Genomic DNA, 14,466 nt, shown 5'->3' with positions numbered 1-14,466 from the left:
TGTGGTCCCACTTGTGTGGGACAAGGATACCAACCTCGGGGTGGGGAAGAAGGGAAAAAGCACAGTGGGCTTGGTGAGGCTAGGACAACTGACAGATTGTGAATATAAATTATATTTTCTTGTAGGAAGAATGTTTTTTCTACATAATTTCACAGATTAAATCCCTGTAGCAATATCAATACTGTCTACATTACCACAGTGGTGTACATTTAATTTCATTTTTCCTGCTACAAATATAGGCCAATAAATTTGACAACACATCTGTTATTTACTTGCACTCAACACTGAAGCATATTCATGACATTTACTTTGCCAGTTTCAATTTTAACAGCTTTTCCTTTATTTATATCTACTTAGTGTTAGTGAAAAGTGCTCTGGCGACTTTACATATACATGCAGCAAATGCAGAACATTTAGCAACCATAAAATATTCCCTTGGCTATGTACTGTTACTGTACATATTTCTGATCACATAGAGCTAAAATATTTGAAAGCAGTACAAGATCATTGCATTCACTCATTCTGAATATAAGCAGTAACTGCACACAGCCAAAACGTGCCTCTAGTTGTCTCAATAACAGAGACCCAGGAACTCATTTCAGTATCCACCGAACTACTGACACACAGTGAGGTCCTTCACAGACTTTGACTTGCACAGAAAGAAGCCATACCATTAAATATAGTCTCATTCCCACCCTCCCCACCCCTTTGTTAGTCTGTTAGATCTTCTGTTAGAGTAAATTATGAGCAAGGGCTTAAGAATACCTGAGCAACCTGATACGGTGGAAGGTCCCTGCCCATGGCAAGAGGGTAGGAACTGGTTGGTCTTTAGGGTCCCTTTCAGCCCAAACCATTCAATGATACTATGATTCTAAGTTGCAATCATAGACAAAGTAAACACAACTTGAAAATATTACAGAGAGGCTATCAAAGCAGTGGAACAGTTATCCAAAGCAGTGGAGAGAGGTAGTGGGTGCATCTAGGTCAAGAAAGGCAATCTTTGTGTAGGAACACCAACAGAGATTAGTACCTTGCACACACTCATGCTGTTGACATATGGGAAACCAGGGACAGGGACTGTGAAGAGAGCACAGCTAGATCGTCTTGCTCTTACACTGCCCCTGAGGTAACTTACCTGTCCCCTGTGGTTGTCAATCTTCTGTCTCTAATACCAAAAATCCAGTATTACAATGGTTAAAGCCATATAAGTTTGTGACTAGAGTTAGACAAATTACAGAAAACTGAGGAGGAAGATGAAAATTCATAAAGCAGTACAAGAGTGCCAATGTGAAATTACAGCAGAAAGATGACTTTTTCTCTCTGACCTCCAGTGTGGCATTCTCTGTATTTTGATTGTACTACAACTGGAACAAACAAGTACATTGACATTTGAAAAAAACTATAGAACTACTACACACCCTTGTAGAGTGGCCTTTTCCTTTTGGTATTAGTTGTAGTTGTTAATTGCACAAAGCTGACCCCTTAAATAAAAGATCACAAAGACATTGGAACAACTCAATAATTTTGCTATATTTCATAACAAAGCCTCCAGCTCATGGTTTTACAGTTCCCTCAGACTCAAGTACGGTCTGTTACAATAAAAACAGGCTTGTAAATTGAAAAACATACTGCAACGATCTGTTTTATAATATAAAGTGTATACAGAACTATGTGCATCAAGATGCTTCATAACAGTAGGTCTAGGACACATGCAGTGTGGAGTCTTTCCAAATGTATTTTGCGGCTTTGCAAAGAGAAAGAATAAACAGTACGAGTGAACCAAGTATTTATCTACTGATTGGATGGGGGTCAAAACTGCAAGGGGGTGTGTGTCTTTGTGGGAGAGGATGATGGGAGGAAACAGGATGGGACAAGATTACACTCCCCCCCATTACTACTCCCCAGTCGCTCTGTCCTGCACTGATCAAGTACCCATGTCTTAATATGGACAAATCTTTTTAGGTCAGATGGGAACACTCAATTGGCTCCAGCCTTGTGTTTCCACTGTTAGCGGTGGGATTGCTGCTGCTCCAGGCTCCACTAAGTTCTGAGACACCCATCACTTCCATCCTTCCCTACAGCTTGGCAATTACACTAGTACTTCTTTTCAGATTGATAAATGTCCTCTACAGCCTAAATCATGACTCTATCAGTCATTTCACTTGCACTGTTTTAATAGCTTACAAAAATTAAATGCATCTTTTATAAAGAACACTGCAGTTGATATAATGCTGTCTTGCACACCTAGGAGCGCACACACTCTAGAAGCAGAATTAGCACAAACTACAAATTCTTTCACTGCTGTACACATGCTTTTGGCCTCGCACCATTGCTGACTGTAGCAGTTATTGGATTATTGATGAAGTGAAACGTTCAAGGATTCATTAAAGTACCACCTTCTGCCTCATTTCATAGATAAGGCTTTAAGAATTAAAACGACTCTCCCACATGATAAAACTGCCAATACAATAAAGCATTGTTAAGCACTGAAGAACTCTATGAACCATGCCATCAGCACAAGGTCTGCTTTTCCCTCCCCATCAAAACCCCCATTTTTCTCCCTGCTCCTAACTGCCACTTAATGTGCTTCCATATTCGGTGAAAAGAGCAAGCAGGACAGGCAAGAATCCACGCTGAAGTTGCTCTGTGGCTTCAAACAGTTACAAGCAGACTTTCAAGGACTTCCCAGGAATCAATTACTGCCATCATCTACCTGCCTATAAACTTACATCAGTTTGTAAAGCAGTCAGAAAGAATCCACCACTAAATGTTTTCTATGTGCTTATCACCAGAAAGGTTATAGAAGAACTTGCATTTAGTGCACAGATTTAGAATTTATGGCAGAACAGAAATGACATTTTCTAGCTACCCAAAGTACATATTCTCCACTGATCTGTAGTCTATCTCCTGCCCTTAAGAGAAAGAATGATGAACTGTAAAACAACACCAGTTTTGGTTAACTAGGCTTTGGCTTCATTATTTAAAAAAAAAAACCAAAAACCAAAATGCCTGTGGACGTCCTTGGCAAACTCACTATACAGAGAACTTACGGCACAACAAAAGGCAAAGAAAAATCTGGAAGTTTTGATCATTGAATGATCTCACAGTGAATCCTCATTCCGAAACTGTGCAAGTGAAAACTATACTAAAGTCACAGAATACTTTAAAACCAGAAGATACCCTTGCATACTGAGAACAACTTGCTTAGTTAGACGATTTTTCTTTGATATTGTCACTCATCAGTATAGTTGCAAGACCATGACCATAGCACTGCTGACAGTCAAATTTCAAGGGACAGAGCTCTAAAGCACTACAGCAGAGCCTTTATTTTTAAGGATAAAGTTGCCGCAAAGGAACACTCTGATCCTCAGAAAATGTTGGTTCCTATCAGTCCCATAGGGACAGCCTATAAGGATGAGAAGCCACCTTTGCAAGCCAAAACTCCATATTAAGGAAAAGCTTTCTAACAGCCTATTCTAGATTTTTTTGTTTGTTGTGCTAACTAGCAAAGCAAAAGTCTGTTAATGGCCCTGGATACTTCCACTGTTTTTTTCTCTGTGACAAAGCTCTTATCACATCATTCTATAGTAATGTGAATATATGGCTTTGTAGTCAAGTCAATTTTGATATAGATGGGTACAAACCAATAGCTCTACAAAACCAGAGATAACTAGAAAAATAAGTTACTAAAATAAATGTGCCACCTTAATCATTACTGTTTCAACAACTCCTTTTCCTCCTTGTTAGAAGGATACCTTATAAAGAGTTACTTAATTGCTTTGGAAATGGCTGAATTTGTAAGGTAATGGGAATAACTCCTGTGTCTCATTCTTCTTTCTTTTTCACAGGCAGTTTTTCTTTTCTTCCTTTGTTTCTTGCTGTTTCCTGCTCTTTTTCATTGCTAAGATGAAATTCCAACAGCCCATTTCTCATTGCATTGTACAATGGCAACCACTGCAGAAAAGCCTGTAAAACTTAGCACCAGTATGAAGGGGAATAAAAAGCAACATAGCCTGCACAGGCAACATTTTGGAGAATGAAAAATTTGCTCCTTAGCTAACTGCCTAAGAGCAATTTTCATGAGGAATTGAGGGAAGCTTGGAAAAAGAAATACACAAATACAAAAAAGCAGTTTAGGCTCTGTCATTAGCTGAATGTCATTCATACACAAAGGGCTATTTTATCTAAATAATCTATCATTTTTAAGTTGGCTTTCAAACGCAAAGCCATTTTTTCATTTAAGATTGGATACTGGCATGATGGGAGCAATCAGAGCATGTATCATAGACGGCATATGCAATTTGGTATCAGACATTATTAACAGTTCAGTCTATTCTCTGTGCCTTTCCACTAGAACTGCTCTGTCCACCTTTAACTATCCTCTACAGTGAGATAAAACAGTTCTACAAGTTTCTCTCAAGTTTAATATGCTGCTTACACAGGTAGCCTAGTCAAAAGCTTTCCTGAGCAAATATAACTATTTGTTTTAACTCACTTACGGTTGACATCACAGATTATTTGTTTAATTTTCTTGCAATCATGCCTTCTTTAAGCAGGACCTTTGAAATATGAAAAATCCTGGAGGCATTCATTGTGTCAACCCAGCCCTTATCTAGAAATGTTTTCGGGCTAAGTATCATCAAAACCTTATTCCTGGACATAGCTGTAATTCACAGTTTGTTTCTCATAACACCCAGGGGAAAGCCTCACTAAGTTTTGTCAAAAAAAAAGATGTAAGGTAACTGAACAACAAACCAGCACCTTAAAGGTACAGGCCACTAAATCCCATCGTATTTGTGATATACCATAGAAGCCATCTTCAGGATGGAAGAACTGTTATTACACCATTATCTCTGAGAGACATAAGCTGGATCCAGCTTCTTTCAGTTAACTGCAGATTGCATCTCACCTAAGGCTCTGCAACAGGGAGCAAACCAGAAAGACATATGCTACTGGTAGTAGGAGCAATCAGCAGTCTTCCTTTGGCCTCATCTAATGCTGCTGGAAGATGAAAGCACAGCCAGATTCCGTTCTCATTTTCACTGATGTAAATCCAGGCTGAATCCTCTGATTTTATTGGAATTACTATAGGTTTACACTAGGCAAAACTCCACGCCTATATCTTTAAATTACTACGTTTGAGAGGCCAGGCGCTTTACCTGCTTGAAGTTCACAAAACAGTCAGCAACAATGAGCAAGACTGTCAGATTTACATGACAGATAGATTTTTCTTGCAGAGCAACTTTGAAATGTGTTTAAGGTCATCCAAATGTTCCTTCACAGCAACAGAACAAAGCTAGTTACTTTGAAGTTTTTCAGCAATAGCAACATTTTAACAGTGCTATTTCTGAACAGGTAGCAGCTCAATGCTAGGACACAGTTATCTAAGGAACTGAAGACCATATTCAGCTCATTTCATTACAGGCTCTTGACATTGTACACAAAAACACAGCCAAGTTAGGTCTCTAGGAAGAAGGATGACTGCAATAGACAATTTAATCTCCAAAAGACTGATATTTATGATACCAGCAGAATACTTTAACAACGGTAGGTTACATTCCTCTTAGAGCTTATATTAGGAGAATAAGCCAGTCTGTAGATGAAAGATGCAAGTTGAATTATCTCTCTTTCTACTCCCAGTAAATATCTGTGTACACTATCAGAAATGACAGTCATATTCAATTGACAGACTGCCTTCATCTTGCTACACACATTAAACCACTGCCCATATTTGAAAGAAACCATAACCAATCCAAGTTCTGTGGAACGTGTTCAGCCAATCAACATAAAAATGAACAGCTGGCAGAAATTAAGACTGTTAAAGACATTTAAAAGCTCTTTAGACATCAGTAAAAGCTTAGGGACTTCTGAGAGGTGCTACCAAGAACAATTTTGATTATACAACTGAAACTATAGAATTAAATTAGGAAGATGTTTCAACTTTGGAAAACCACGGGAGCTGGTGTGCATTTAGGACTAGGGCCAGTCTTGTAGCTTTGTAGATGGGTTTCCTGAGAGATTATAGCTGGAGTTCCAACCTCTCCACAGGCTCTGCAGATAAGGCTCCAGAATTTCCTCCCATGTGAAGAAATAATGAAAACAGGAGGAGAGGAAGATTAGGTACATAGATCCTCTATCCTAGGAACCCAACAGAAACATTCAGAATTATTCTTACCAGGTTTGGGGTGATGCAGAACACATAAATAATTAACTCCCTATGCCCAGACCAGTAAGCACACAGAAGCAATGTACATATACTAATTAACAAGATGCACATTGGTGGTGTGACTCATCAGAAATAAATGCAGCTACTCTCAGCAATATATTTTCCTCAAGCAAAAATACTTATAATAGGAAAGCACAATAAGTTAATGCAGGCAGGCATAAAACAAAACATGAAATTTCTCCCATCTTGCAATTTCTACAATAAGCATGGGATTCAACCATCTCAAAATCTCTGCTCACAGCCATTAAACCAATTTATTCTTCTTTCAAAATCTCATGCAGAGAGCAACGGGAAAAAATGAGCTGAGGCTAACCCCTTGCTCACTGAAAACAAAGCATCATCATTTCATATTTTCAGAACGAGCTTTAAACACACAGAGGTTTACATCAGATAACACTTCACTTTTTCTGATTTACTTCCCTAATCAGCTACCATAAGCATCACTTCTTTGCAATAATTAAAAAATTCCACCTTCCTTCAGACCACTGCCTAGTCCTGCATTTAAAACTGGAATTGACAGTCTCTCTAGTGCTAGGCAAAAACCTCAGCAGTCCTCACCAACTCAGTTTCTGCCTTTCATCTGCTGTGGGTAGATTGGCAAGACCTGAACCAAGACTGTTTCATAAAACCCGTCCCTGGAGATGCAGCCTTACATTTGGCTTCCCCACTCCTGGCCTTACCCCCCGCAATGTAAGCCGAAGTTACACTTACAAACACAGAGCATTTTCATTCTTTCTCTCTCCACACACACGAAAAAACCACATTTCTATAAGCTATATAGACTACAACAAACATATTCATTAATAAATACACATAAATACATGTAATAGTTCAATCTAAATCTTGAAGGCCATTTGTGCAACACGTATGGAAGCGAGCCATGAACCTTGCCTTCTAAGATGCTTTTCATTGCTTTACAGAAGAGAAGCTCCAAACAGTCCCAGAGAAAACAAGCTATTGTCAAGGACTGCTGAAGCACTGAGGTTTCACTAGTTAAACATCATTGCTATCAAAACATCCATCAGTCCACATAGGTGTTTCAGTTGAAAGGCTATACACACCCTCAAAAGCATTTCACAAAACAGTAAATTTGTTTGAAATGCAATGGCACCTGGACAAGGCAAAAAAAGGGTGGCCATTATGTATTTGAGAAAAGCTTGCTCAGTCTTGGAGACAGAATCTATTTTCATACAAGTTGCACCAACACCTATTTTGATATTGCTTAAAGTACCAAGATTTATCTGGGTATGCCAAGTGGGACTCTATGTTGTCATTGGTTACCAAATAATTGACATTGCAGTGCAGCATCAGCAACAGGAACTATACTCGTTAGCTTGTGGGTGTGATCAATTATTTTGCCATCTTGTGAAGATCCCAAGTTGGAGAAAACAGAAAGGATTTTAGGGAACACACTTCAATATAAAAAGGGGAGATGTGGGATACTTTTTCATCAGTATAGGAAGCCAGTGAATGCTGTGATCCCATAGTTTACAAGTTTATCTAATAAATATAGTTTGAGACTGGCCTTTCCTTGAATGCCTGAAGAAAAGCAGAACAGAAAAAATTCTGCATCCAGTCTTACAAGCCACTGAAAAATCCAGATGGTTATTTTAGTATTTGATCTTGCTTCTGCTGCTGATGTCTCACAGATTCCAATACCTCGACCCGTGAGGCTGTCCGTTGGCATATATGGTTTGCCTCATTACTGAGAATGCACGTGTTCTGCATAATGTTACCGTATATTGTTTAATGCATATATAATTGTACTCTTTAGAGCCACAAAGTGCAAAAGCTATTTATACTGGCATGATTAATACATAATACTACTAAGATCCAACTAAGATTCCTCTTTCCCCAAAGTGGTAAAAGCCAGCATTTTCAGAGGTCATATATTACTATCGTCAGGGTAGGCACCTATGATGTGTGGCAAAGATACAAAACATGGTAGTCATGGGACACTTAAGCCCGCAGCGTTTTCATAGGCATCTCCTTAACTTGGTATCTAAAGGTGAATAAATGCCCTAAACTCAAACTGCACTTTCCTGTGCTTTGTAAGAAAAGCTAGAAGATGATCTTGATCTTGCCTGACACTAGTCTGTGCTTTGTTTCAAGATTTCATGTACCTCTGTAAACAAAAAGATAAAACACAGAATAAGAGATATCAGTTGATGAAATTCATCTGATTTTGAATTCTTATTACAAAAGTTTAACAAGCCACTAACTTCTACAGTCTTCAGACAGCTGCAGATACAACACTCATCTCTGCTAGCACTTCATAGCCATCTATAATTCTGCCACAAAGATTATTTTCCTAATATGTCACTCTGACATGGTCACTTGTCACAGTCACCCTAGTTCTGTACCTCTCCACAGATCTCCCCTCTCTGCCCAACATACATGGCCCATCCATTATTTTCACAGCCTAGTCTGTCTAGTTTTTCCCTTATTAAGAGATCACTTGATTTTCCAATGATCTATTGCATTGGTCTCCCCTCAAATTTACACGTGGCTATCTTTTTGCCAGTCCTGTTCTTTATACCTGAAAGAAGTTCCCAGTTAAATACGCACAAAGGACTCTACTGCTGCCCTTCAATTTTCAGTTAAAATTCTTAATTACTTGAAGTGTGGAGATCACCATCAATAGCTTCCTCACTGTTATCTCAGTGTTATTCCTTATTCACTTCATCTCTCTATGAAGTTGTAACTGTTGCCTTTCCTGTTGCCCTAGGTTACTAACACAATTAATAGGACAAAATATGCTTTCTTTTGCACATGAATTCAGCTACTTAGAGAACAACTGGCAGTCAGATCTGAGTTGTGTAGCTCAATATCTTTTGTTTCCTTACAAACCATATCTCCAAAGTTTTCTTCTGAGTAAACTAACAGGTGCACAAAAAAAGTAAACAAGAAACTGCTACAGCAAATGTGAAAGGAACAGCACTTGACAGCTGCTCTTGAGCTAAGTGGACTTTGCCAACAACTGTGATGAGGGATAACTTCAAACTACTGAATCTTCTTCCTCAAAGCCTACAGCCATCTAGGTTGAGCAGATTCAACCTCCTCCCGTGTGAATTGACGCATACAGCACAGGTGCCCCTGTTCAGCACTTCAAATCTGAGAAACGTCACTTTTGTGCAAGCTAAGATTTCCCTCCACTCTTCTCCTCCTTCTCTTTTGCAAGTGTCTGTGCACACAGCCAGCCACCCTACCAAAGAGAAGCGCTGCATGCGCTGCAAGTAATGAACTATTCCTGCAGTTGTCAGCACAATGTCTCCATCGACAGTGCTCTGAAGTGCTAACAATTCACCATAACTTCCACATCACTTCTTCTCAACAGTTTTTTACCCCAATTCTGATTAAGAGGTGAACTATAAGACAGGTAAAAATGACAAATATCTTTTTTACATTTGGATATTTAGAAATCCCTCTGGAGAAAAGTTTCCCCTTTTTTCTGTCTTAGAAATCAAGCACATTGAGCAGTATGCATCCATTTTTTTAATTTGTGTATATATTTAGTACATACACATATACATAAAATAACAACGTTAAAGACTGACCTGATTACTCAAAACTGAATGCCTCTGCTCTTAACAGCTGGGGACTCACAAACATAGAAGCTGAAATGTGCAGTGAAAGTTTCTCTCTTCTCTTGCCTACATTTAATTACTCCTCACCACTCGTCTATCTTAGTGCATAATCTCAGCACATAAGAAAAGTCAATATCATCCTTAGCTGGCAACAAAACAAATCTCAAAGGTTTTAGTACAGGCTTTCAAAACCTCTTCAAGTTGGCAGAGAAAAGTGGACTGGCTTGTGTTGCCGACTGACCTGTATTAAGTAAATATGCTTTTCTTGGTAACATTAGCAGTAGAATTTTTTAGGCATGCAGCAGGGTAGGTTCAGATAAAGCATTGCAGTGTAGTGCTTAGGGTGCTACTGTTTGATACCCTACGGCTCCGGGATTCCATATCTGGCTCTACCAACAGCTCCCTGTGTGGCCTATGTCTGCTCGTGCATTTGAGATTCATTTGCTGCATCTGTAGAACATGTATAATAATCATCATCTAGCTATTTTACTATCACCCCCTCTCAAGATATTTTAAGAGGATTAGTGATTTACTTTTAGCACACAGCCTAGCCTGTGAATTCATCCAGTAGGAGCATCTCTCCCGGTGAAAAGCACTAACTTGCAAAAATGTGTAGTTTCCAAGTAGACATTCTTGCTCAGAATACATTCACTTCTCTTCACAGGCTAAGACACAGTCTCTGAAGCTGAACACAATCCATTTTAATTTTGTAGTGAGGGATATTTCTCTCAAGAAAGCACCTGCACAAGACAGAACTGCTGCCTTCTACTTTGCTAGTGATGTGCTCTGAAATCTAAGGCAAGTCACTCACCTGTCTGCCTCATTTTACCCATATTTATTGAATATAAGCAACACCGTTCTTATTGGTTCCAAGGCTGTCTTTGGGGTCTGTCAGCTAAATGTAGCTGTTCATTACCTCAAAGAACACAAACAATGCCAACACACCAAACAGCCTACTCCAATGGTATAGTGTCTTCTGCAAAACAGGATGTGCTATTACGTTCAAAGAAAGAAGTGGAGAGACTAGCTCTAGTTAAAGCACCATCTTTTAACAAACACTGGGTATCTGCTGCCAACTGCATATTTGAGGAAAGACTACTCATAACTGAGGTCAGAGGAAAATTCCCCTTCATTTTTCTTCCATCCCTAACACCAGAGGGGCTAACTTGCATGAACTCCCCTCAAAAAATGCACAATCAGAAAGCCCACAAGCAAGGGTTTGAAGCTGCAAATTAGAATTAAAGACAATGATCTGGAGCAGTTTACATAATAATGTTTTTCTTCTACTAAGAATATAATTTTCCCCAGACCTGCAGGCCTTCTTTCATCAGATGTGTCTCCCTCCTCTGCACATACATACTCTCACTCCTCAAAAGTCCTTGTTAAACAGTCTTGGCCAGCTTTTAAATGGTCTTCCTTATTAAAGTGATCACTTCCAAATTCATCTTAGGTGAACTTTGTACTGAACATTCACAATTATTGAATTAACAAAACTTGGACAACCATAGGTTGAGTGCCCTGTAACATCCAGTATAAAGTGGTTTAAATTCTGATAAGGGCAACTATAACACGAGTGTTAAACATGTAGGATTACATGATACATATGGTTTTACACAAAATGACTCCCCCACCCTCCCAATAAACTTTAGTCAAAGCTAGTCATAGCTCCTCAGCTCAGGTGATAGCCTGGAGCCAGGAGAACAGAAATACTATGTGGCCTATTCACTAATTCTGTTTATGTATTTCTAGTAAGGATTTCTGGGGTATTTCCAAATAGCATTATTTTATTTATTAACAACGTGAACTGGGATATGCAGATGCTTTTCTCTGTAGTGCCCTGGAGTGCAATGGGCACAAACTTGCATAAAGCAAGATTCAACAAATGAAGTGAATGAAATATAATAATCCAACAGAGTAAATTAAAATTGGATGAAGAGAGGAAAAAACTCAACCAATTGCCAGATACTGAAGTTATTGTTATTGAAATGAATAGTTACACAACCCTGAGGAATAACCTAGCAGTTTACCTTAAAAAACAGTCAACTAACCTCAAGCTATCTATAAATACATTGCTACAGAAGTTTCCTTTAACCACTTCCTGCCACTTCTCTGACTCCTTTTCTAAAGCTACAAATTAGTAATGTGACAAAATATTCGCCACTTTTTTTTGTCATCGTGCTGTTCAACTTGCCTGATTTATTTGATGGCATGATCTGGTATTCAACATATGACATATGTTTCTGCAAGACCACACTATGATGCAAGACAATATTACAAAGCAACCTCTGAATGGGGACTACTCAAAGCCTGAATCGGGGGACAACTTGAATAAAACCACAGATCCTTCTACTACATTAAAGACTAATACAGAGGGGACTTCTTCCTAATAAAGGCACATGACATTTCCCATTAAAATAATTTATTTCAAGGTATTACAATTGCAAAATTAAAAATGTTTAGGCAGAAGTTTCCAATTCTACCCATCTGCCTTAAGTTATTTAGTTCATGAAGTTTTAGCCCCAAAATAATCTCTGTTCCTTTAACACTGTTCCTCTTTGGAGCCAGGGAGAGCCTCCAAGACTTCCTGAACTACCGAATTTCTCTACTTCAACCAAATATTCGTGAGCAACTGATTAAATTATTCTCTCATCTCACTTAAGTGATTGCTCCACACAAAGCACAACATTAATAACCTAGAAGCTTTATGGAATGAGGTGACATTTTATAAGACCAAACTGGTACAGCTAGGAAAACAAAGTTTTATGCACATATAAGCCCTTTCTCCATATTCTAAAAAGAGGGGGGGAAAAAGGTTAGTTTACTACAGCTTTCAAGAAGAAAACCCCATTTCCTGAGAAGTTTGCTGGCATTCATCTGCTAGATTGTCTAATAAATGTTATTATCACCATACAAATCCTATTTTGATCTTCAGGACAGCACAGCTACAATAAAATAACACCATCCCCATCAGTTACTGTGTAAGCTGAAGTAGCAAAAGAATGTGCAGTTGCAGCTAAAATTCCAGTCCTGTTACAACCTGGAGATGTCCAAAGGTAGTATCTCAGCTTTTTGTTTGTTGTTTGCTTGGCTGCTTGTTTTGGTTAAAGCCAAGGAAGCAACACACACACAAAAGTGTTAGAAGAGTATTTGCATGATCGAGTACTCAAAATAAGTAAACATAATTGTTTTATTATTCATTTTTACTTGTCAACTGTAGGCCCCAGGATATGATTTGCAGAAGTACTGAACATTCACAGCTGCAACTTGAAACAACAGGAGCTATGCTTGAAAATATGAAGAACCATCCTGTACTAAAACAATCCTCAAAAATAATTTAATAAGGATAATAAACTTATCGCAAATCCATGGAACTCCTGACTTTAACATTTCTGATCCCTAATAATGATTTTCCAATATATTTGTGCACCCTCATGGCGACAGTAGAGATGGAGATAAGCTGTCAACAGATAAGGTCTTGGCTCACTAGAGTAATGAAGAGGTTATAACCTTGTGAACATAATAATATTAAAGCCTTACTCAGTGCATAATGTCATATTAATAATTTACAAGCAAAAGCAAACTTTGTCCCAAACATCTGATAATCTCCATAAAGAGATAAACTAGACTAAAAACACAGACAGTGGCATTGCATCAATATGCAGAGAGAGTGGATCTCAACAGTGCTTTTTGATGTCTCAAAGACTGACCTTGCCTCATGCTCCTGAGTCAATAAAGACAGCAACGGCATAGTAGGCATCAGACTGTACCCTAATGTTGAATCAATAATCTCTATGCTAGGTCACAGCCCTGCATCAATCTGAGCTAGTTTTGCATTATGATGTTGCAACAACTTGCATGACACTGCAAGGTCACCTTGCATGAGTTTAGTGGTGCTATGCCATGATACTGCAGGAATATACAGAGAGACTTCCCTGTGACAGTAAATGAATACAGAGAAATGCTAAATTTTGACATGCCCATCAGAGTCATCATGCATGATATTAATGTTGACGAGTGCTGACTTGTATGTCACAAGGTCAGCTAATTTTCTCTTTTCAGGACAAAGTCAAGTGAGTGTGAGTCCTCACTAAGCAAAGTTTTGCTAAAACCAGCAAAGGCACCCCTTTACCCAAGACTGTCCTCCCACATTTTCACTCCAACCTGCTTGGACAGCAGATACGTTGTTCTAGCACACTTTTTATCTGCTCAGCCATTTGACTGAATATGATTAACCTCACTAAAGCCCGTGGAGAGTAACAAGTTTCAAAAGGAAACCACTGTGACAGGGAAATGGCCCAATTATGCTGAGCCTAGCTTTTTTTCCCAGAAAAACATACTCAAAGCATAACACATCAAGACACAGAAGGAAGCAGGCACCTAGTGATTGCTGTGGAAGGAGGAGAACAAAAAGATGGCAATTATTTTAATCATCTTCTTAGAGGTAGCAATAACGTTTCTTGTAATTGCAAAGAGAAGCAGAAATGTCAATAGTTCCAACCAGCCTTTCTTTCTCACTGGTGCCTGATTCAGCTCTTTGTTTAGGCTATTGAAGCACCAACTATTTCCCATTAAACTACACTTGGGTCAGTCTACTTTGGTCACGCTCAGCTTAGATTGAAGTTGAGAGTGATAATTACCATAAACTCACATTGC

The 14,466-nt window shown here is 38.8% G+C and overlaps 1 protein-coding gene across 37 annotated transcripts in view; it reads right to left on the bottom strand.

Annotated features, from left to right (window-relative positions):
- Positions 1-14,466, bottom strand: part of NRXN3 (neurexin 3) — a 998,348-nt gene that overhangs the window by 218,812 nt on the left and 765,070 nt on the right.

This window comes from Cuculus canorus, chromosome 5, assembly GCF_017976375.1.
Source record: "Cuculus canorus isolate bCucCan1 chromosome 5, bCucCan1.pri, whole genome shotgun sequence".
Lineage (NCBI taxonomy): Eukaryota > Metazoa > Chordata > Aves > Cuculiformes > Cuculidae > Cuculus > Cuculus canorus.
This window is presented reverse-complemented; position numbering and strand designations above follow the sequence as displayed.